Raw genomic sequence first — 8,492 nt, forward strand, 5'->3', positions numbered from 1 at the left:
TGCTTCTATAGGGTCATTAAGGAGCTCTGTGAATTGGAAGTGGGAGATATATCTGTCTCCAGCATGTTCTACTAATGTCACTGGCTAGGTTGAGATCCCTGAATTGAGTGACTCTTGTCCCATTTGATTTGTGGATGTGCAGCATTTCCATTAGGGCAGGGTCAGAGACTGTTCTGTAGGCCAGGCACAAGTCCTCTTAGCAGCCTATAGGATATGTAGTACAGTGATAGGGCTTTCAGTCTTTCCTTGTAGGTCATGTTTTGGAAGCCCTGAATTTTCTTGTTGAGAATATTTTGTGGTCTCTCCAGTTGCTGCAGGTGTCTGGTGATTTACATGCGAAAGGGAGCATTGTACTCTATAATATCCTTAGTCTTAGAGGTGATGCCCTAACTTATGAGGTGTTCAACATGAAAGCCTTTTCTTACCACTGTGAACACATGGTGATTGAAGTTTAGATTACTATCAGCCTCTGTTCCCAAATCTTGCACCACTGGGTTTGAGCTTGGGGGGGGGGGGGTGCTGTCAATATTGTAATTTGCAAGCACTTCCTCTTTGTCAAAGGGGATAAGAATGCACTTTTTTGCTTTTAGTTTTAGTCTGTGGCTTTGGGAGTAATCATTTGTCTGTGTTAGCCCCTTTTGTAATAAGTTAACATTGTTTGAGGACTCAATGATTGTGCCCAATTTGCAATCATCAGTGAACTTGGTAACGCACAGGCCACCTACTTTCACCTGGACTTCTGAGAAATAGATTCCAAATAGTAGAAGGCCCAACACAGATCCTTGTGGTATGCCACTGGTAACTAGTCTACTGGTAGAGGTGGAATCCCCATCTTTGACAGTACGCATTCTGTGAATGAGCCAGTTAGCTACCCATCTAGTGACTTACAAGTTAATCCCCAGCTGGAAGAGTTTCTCAATGATATCTGAGTGGGGGATTGTGTAAAAAGCCTTGGCAAAGTCAAGATAGCCAGCATATACTGTTTTGTCTTCATCCATGGCTTTGGTGACATTCTTAAAAGTACTCCACCAGGTTCAATAAGCATAATCTACCCTTAACAAAGCCAAACTGGGTCGGATCAAGAGTTTGAAAGTTGCTGATGCCCTTGTTGATAAGAACCATGATGATTCTTTTCATGGCCTTGCAGATAAGGCTGGTTAGGATTATGAGTCTATAGCTCCCGTGGTCAGTTGATGGACCACCTTTGTGCAAGGAAATTACTGTTGCTGTTCTCCACTCTGCTGGAACAAATTTAGTGCTCAGGCTGAGGTCAAAGACAGAGCCAAGTGGTTCCACTAGGTCTTGTTTTAGATTGTTTAGTAAGCAGCCTGGGATGTCATCTGGTTGCATAGAGGCCATGTTTTTGGTTTTGGAGAGCATGGATTTGATCTTCTGTTTGGAGCTACTAGGTAGAGGACTGGTGTCAGGTATGCTTTGGGGTATGGCTGGTAGGGACGGGGGGTGGAGTTTGTACCAAATCTGTTAGCTAGCAGGTTGGCAATTTCCTCAGGTACAGTATGAGAGGTACTGTCCACTATAAATTTGGCACCCAGCTGGACATTCCTTTTTAGATTTTGGCCATAGCTAAAGAATGCCGTATGCTTAGCCTTATCTAGGGATTCACTTTATAACTAGCTTTAGAGGACTTTACAAGATATCTGATGTGTTTGTTCAAGCTGTGGAGGGTATTCGTCTTCTACTGAGTAAGTTCCCTCTTGTTCTTAGACATCAGTTTCTTCCTTTTGTCGGTGGCCTGTTTTTTTCGGGAAGGCCTGGTTTTGATCCAATTAGGTACAGCCAAATTGAGACAGTTGTTTAGGTAGTTATTCAGGGCATTTGTGTAGACATCTGCATAGGAGTTATTATTGGCTGTATTAGCAGGGGGTTGAAACTTTTTATACCATCACCTACTAGGCTGTAGTTTGCTTTGGAGAAATTTTTCAGTTTTTTTTTTTTTTCTCCTGTGTGGGGGTGGGTCAGGTCTGATTGCTACGTTCAATGAGACATATTTATGGTCCTATTTTTACTAGGGAGGGGAATGCACAGGGGGTAGTGCAGTGAGGGTCTATATTAGAACACCAAAAAAGACCAAATGTCGAATGGCTTAAAACTCAAATCTGCCATTTATCAAGGTATTTGTGAAAGATCACGGTACAGTCTTCTTCTTCTTCTTCTTCTTTCGGCAGCTCCCGTTAGGGGTCACCACAGCAGATCAACTGTTTCCATTTCTTCCTGTCCTCTGCATCTTGCTCTGTCACACCAACCACCTGCATGGCCTCTCTCACCACATCCATAAACCTTATCTTAGGCCTTCCGCTTTTCCTGTTACCTGGCAGCTTCATCCTTAGCATCTTTTTCCCAATATACTCTGCATCCCTCCTCAGCACATGTCCAAACCAACATAATCTTGCCTCTCTGGCTTTGTCTCCAAACCTTCCAACCTAAGCTGACCCTCTAATATACTTATTCCTAATCCTGTCCATCCTCGTCACACCCAGTGCAAATCTTAACATCTTCAACTTTGCCACGTCAAGCTCTGACTCCTGCCTTTTTGTCAATGCCACTGTCTGCAACCCATATAACATAGCTGGTCTCACTACTCTCTTGTAGACCTTCACTTTCACTCTTACTGGTACTCGTCTGTCACAAATAACTCCTGACACTGTTCTCCACCCAATCCATCCTGCCTGTACTTTCTTCTTCACCTCTCTTCCACATTCACCATTACTCTGAACTGTTGATCCCAAGTACTTAAACTCATCCACCTTTACCACCTCTACTCCCTGCATCCTCACCATTCCTCTATCCTCCCTCTCAATCCATTACATATATTCTGTCTTAGTCCTGCTGACCTTCATTCCTCTTCTCTCTAGAGCATATCTCCACCTCTCCACGGTCTCCTCCACCTGTTCCCTACTCTCACTAGAGATCACAATGTCATCTGCAAACATCATAGTCCATGGGGACTCCTGTCTGATCTTGTCTGTCAACCTGTCCATCACTATTGCAAATAGGAAAGGGCTCAGAGTTGATCCTTGATGTAATTCCCACCTCCACCTTAAATGCATCCGTCACTCCCACCGCAGACCTCACCGCTGTCACACTACCCTCGTACATATCCTGTACCACTCTTACATACTTTTCTGACACTCCCGACTTCTTCATACAATACCACAACTCCTCTCTAGGCACCCAGTCATATGCTTTCTCTAAATCCACAAAGACACAATGCAACTCCTTCTGACCTTCTCTGTACTTCTCCATCAACACTCTCAGAGCAAACATCGCATCTGTAGTGCTCTTTCCTGGCATGAAAACATACTGCTGATCACTAATCATCACCTCCTTTCTTAACTTAGCTTCACTACTCTTTCCCATAACTTCATGCTGTGACTGATCAATTCAATCCCTCTGTAGTTACTACAGTTCTGCACATTACCCTTATTCTTACAAATCAGTACCAAAACACTTTTTCTCCATTCCTCAGGCATCCTCTCACTTTCCAAGATTTCATTAAACAATCTAGTTAAAAACTCCACTGCCATTTCACGGTACAGTGAAGATTGGAAAATCTGCCCTTTCCTCACTGTAGTGTGATCTCGAGTTGGTATACATATGATTAGTGGGGGGGCACAGCCCCCCACAAAAGCGATTTTGATTAACAGCATTTTCGTGTTTTAAGCCATTCAACATTTGATCTTTTTTGGTGTTCTAATATAGACCCGTGCAGTGACCCCCGTATTGTTGAGTGCTAAGTATAGGACATTTGAGCCCCTTGTGAGGGTACAGGCTAACTGTTTCAGGACATTTTTATTGACAAAGTCCAGGATCCTCAAGGTGAACATGTTTGTGCTCTTGTATGCCACCCAATCGATGGAAGTATAGATGAAATCTCCTATGGCCAAAGTGTCTGGCTATATACTGAATGACTCTAGCAATTCCAGGTAGGCAGTGTGCTTCTCTTGGTTCATGGTGGGGGACAAACCTCTCAATGTCTAACAGCAAAAATTCTGAACATAACCATAAATAAAGGGGGAAAAAGGCCCAAAAATAGGGATATTTTTTAAATATTGTTCTTTTAAGGCTGCCAGCCCAGGTAGCTGGCATTTTATAAATAATCATGTGTCATTTGTGAACATTAATATAATCCATAGGCTTGTCTTGCAAATGCAAGAGAACTATATGTTATGTGTATATTAAACTACTGGTGCTGAAGTGTGTGTTGAATAGTATGTTATGCAATGAGCTTCAAGAATGTAACCACAGTGTACCCTGCTGGAAAAAAGCAGAAATGTGTGCAAATGTATGTTTTCATAGCAGAAGTTGGAACATGCAGTTAACTTGCAAACTCTGAGAAAATAAGTGAAGAGTTTTAAGATTATGTTTATCTCAGCAAGAATTCCAGGTGTCTACAGCTAGAAGTTCTTTCTATTGTCTGGAAACAGAAATAATAATAGGGTTCAAATGTAAAATTGTTTAACTGTTTTATGACTTCCGGTTTCTAGGCAAACTTCTTTGAGATAAGTATTTTTGACACAGAGATGCTACATTTTAAGTTTCTGTTAGCCTGGGAACTGAAGGCAGAAGTGACAAAGAGTGATGTCATTCAGTTGACTCAGCAGTAATGTGTTATTAATTTAAGAACTATCTCTCAGAGAAAGTCTGTGCATTTTCTATTTGCCTTTGGATCTGAAAACATCCACTCATCAGCACTTCTGCCTGCATGCTGGCTGTAAGTAAGACTTAGAGAAAAGTGATTTATTTTAGAGATAGAAATCTAGTAAGATAAGTTTAGACACTTTCTGTATTTATGTGAGACTGTCCTGCAATGTTGTTTTAAAATATTTCCTGTGATTCTGAACTCTTTTGTCAACATGTTGAGGTATTGTCTTGTGTTTTTATTATTTATTATTAAATATATTTAAACCTTTTAATTGTGGCTAGTTTATTTAGAGATATTTAAGCTCTTAGAGTACTTGCATATGTATTTGGTGACACTGTATAGGCCGCTCCTAAATAGCCTTAAAAGTCTTGGTCACACTTACCATTTGGATAACAGTAACATTACACAGTAGGGCTGGACACCCTTTGGTAAGGGCCTTATAGTCGCTGATAAATAAGGGTGGCTGGTGGCAGCTGGTACAACATTATAGTCTGGGCAGAAGGGGCCATAGCTAGTAAACCTGTGCCAGCCTTTCCCAGGTGTGTTTTTGTGTTCAGATCTCAAAGTGTGTGTGTGTGTGTGTGTGTGTGTGTGTGTGTGTGTGTGTGTGTGTGTGTGTGTGTGTGTGTGTGTGTGTGTGTGTGTATCTGTGTGTGTGTGTCAGCTACTTGGGCAGGGACACGAAGCACTGGTTGGACAGAGAGGGTACTGGAGGTCTTAGCTTGGCCACATGGCTGAGATCATAACCCAATAGCTGTGCCAGTGGGGAGTCTTACTGGGGATCTGGAGACAGAGAGGGAGAAACCAGCCCCAGACTGACTGTGATCTCTGTGTGCTCTTAAGGGAAATTGTACTTTAGTGTGTGTGTGTGTATACTTGTCATTCTCCCAATGTGCTCGTCCCTCACTGGTGCTAGTGGTGAGGATTGAGACTCCTTGATTACTGAGCCAGTGCAGTGGGAGTCACAGTTCTTATAAACATAGAAAATTGATAGGCTAACAGGTTTTCCATTAGCATGAATTTTCTGAAGGGTATAAAGTCTAAAATTCAAATGCCTGTCATTATTTTCTGGTTTCTATCCTCAAGAATTTGCCAATCATTTGCCAGAAAACCAAAAATGTATGAAGTACAGACTAAAAATGTAAGACAAAATCTGGACATTCTGTGAAAATCTGGACAGTTGAGAGGTATGGTGGGGGACCTGTAGCTAGCAATGTTGTGGTAGGGTGTTTTAGCTATAGTTAATTGGACCTGGAGTAGCTCAATACAGTCATACTGTTTAACCAGTCTTGAGGTGTATTTGGTTTTAATGAAGATGGATACACCTCCACTTTATTCTTTCACACTCATTTTGGGGTCTGAACATGTGAAAGGCTATGTAGCTGTGCACAGCTGGGGTGCTATCTACAGCCTTGAACCATATCTCAGTGACTGCACAGACATCAGCATCTTCCAAGGTGAGGAGTGCTTCCATGGAGTGCAGTTTCCAGTTTAGGCTCCTAGCACTAAGCAGCATAACCTTGAGTTTGTCTCATGTTTTTTTTTTTTTTTTTTACATGAGAAATTTTGTTGGTTTGACATTACCTAAAAAAAGCACTATGGGGGATGCTAGCACCTTGGCCAGTATCCGAAAGCCAGGAGGACACAGGTGATCATCCCTGGCAAAGCAGCATGGTCTATCAAACATGTCTTTCAGGTTGACAGATACTGGATCCTCTTGGACTAACACCAGAAGCTAAGCCGATTGTTGAAGTCAATTATTTTTTGTCTATATTCCAGTAAGCCTTGAAGTGTGCTCATTTTCTATGTAGATTGAGACACTTCCATTCTTTAGTCCCTGCCTGTGCAGTAGCTGACCTAAATGTGTGAGAGACACTGTAGCCCTGCATTGTCAGACTGCACTCTGCCGTTTTAAATCATGTCTCAGTAACTGCATAGATGTCTGCATTCTCCAGGGTGAGGAGAGCTTGGAGGATGTGGAGTTTCTTGCTAAGACCCCTGACACTGACCTTTAGATTGCCTTTGATTGGTTTTGCTATGTCAGAAAGTTTGTCAGCTTGGTATTACCTAAAAGAGGCACTGTGAGGGAGAACAATATTTTAACTAATATACGAAGGCCTAGAAGGGACAAGTACAGACTAAATTTAGCAGAGCAATGTGGTCTGTCAACCATGTGCTCCCATGCTGACATCCTCTTGGAATGACACCAAAAGCTTAGCCAGTAATTAAAGGTGACTATCTTCTGTTCATATCATGACATCATCATTGGTTCTGCTAGACTGCTGCTCAGTGCTAAGCTTATACAAGCCACATAGTCTGAAAGTCTCATAATGTTTCTCTTCTTATAGTCAACGGCAGTACATCTAAGGTCATTTAAACCAGCATGGACTATGACCAAATCATACTAGTTCTTATAGTCCAAAGAACTGAAGGAAAATGTCATCTGGCAGATTCCGGCCCCTGATTGACAACTAACCATGACTTCCCCTTTGCTTAGCCCAGCGAGTGGAAAATCTGTGTGTCACACATCCTTTGACTAAAATATTTTGATTGCTTGTTGGCTTGTCTTATGGGCTTTGAGGTTAACAATTTTGTTAAATTAAAAACGTTTCTCTTTAAATAAGTAACTTTTATTAAAAAGTAATGCTGCACAAAATAAGTTAACTTTTATGGGCTTATATGTTTCATTATCCATAAAACTCTTACTATCTAATCATTGAAATCCTATCATAAATGAAAACATCCTGTAAGAAGGTGTTACAGACTAATGACTGGTGCCAAAGTCATGGTCTTAAACTTAATGCAAAAAATGCATTATCATCCCCTTCGGAAAGGATGATGTTTCTGCAAACTACCACGTCAACAGCAATACCCTAAGCACACAGTCAGAGGTGAGAGATCTGGGCACACAGGTTGGCAGCAACCTTAACTTTGATCACCATGTCTCCACAGAAGTTAGAAGGCATTTTATATTGCTCATCTCATAAGTAAGGGCATTGCCTCCAGAAAAAAAGAGGTTATAACCCCCTTTTGCTCTTCCCTCATCAGGCCAATAATACAGTACAGTGGTCCCTTTGGTATGTTCCTTTCTAAACACCTGCAGCAATTGGAGAGACAACAAAGGTTCCTTACAAAGAAAATTCAAGTTCTTCAAGATCTGTCTTATGCGGACGGACTGAAATCATTGTCACTTCACTCTGTGTCATACAGACTGCTCAGAGGCAGCCTGTGCCTTGCATATAGAACAATCCCTGACACAGCATTAATGGAAATGCTGCACATTCGCAAGTCAAATGGCACACAGGTCACTCGCTAAAAGGACCTTAACCTGGTATGTGACATCAACGGAGGAGAGACAGATTTGTCTCACAGAGGTTGCCCCACCTTTGAAACAAGCTTCTTATTCAAATTAAACAAAGCCCCTCATTGAACCTATTTAAGCATAATTTGGATGATCTGATGGGCAATTGGAAATTCACCCCAAGGGTTCCACCTGTGTCTCTCTCTCTTGGATAGGGGCAATAGGTGCTGATTTTAGTGTCTGCTTGAACCAGACGCCATTGGGAATACAGGTTGGACTTCAAGGGCCTTGGGGATGTTAGCCTACTAACCTTCTATGATCCTAGGTTCCTATGATCCTAACATCACATTGTATGCCGGTTATCCATTTTTAAATCATTTGTCTTTCTGAGAGTCTTTATATCACCATTTCTGGTTTATGTAAATCAATCATATGCATAAATTACACTGCACAGCTTTCCTCTATACAAATTTTAATAATGAATCCCACTACAAAAACACTTACAAAGATTTAAAACAAGTATCCATG

The sequence above is a fragment of the Protopterus annectens genome, chromosome 1.part0 (genome assembly GCF_019279795.1).
Source record: "Protopterus annectens isolate FY-2018-M chromosome 1.part0, PAN1.0, whole genome shotgun sequence".
In the NCBI taxonomy this organism is placed as follows: domain Eukaryota; kingdom Metazoa; phylum Chordata; order Ceratodontiformes; family Protopteridae; genus Protopterus; species Protopterus annectens.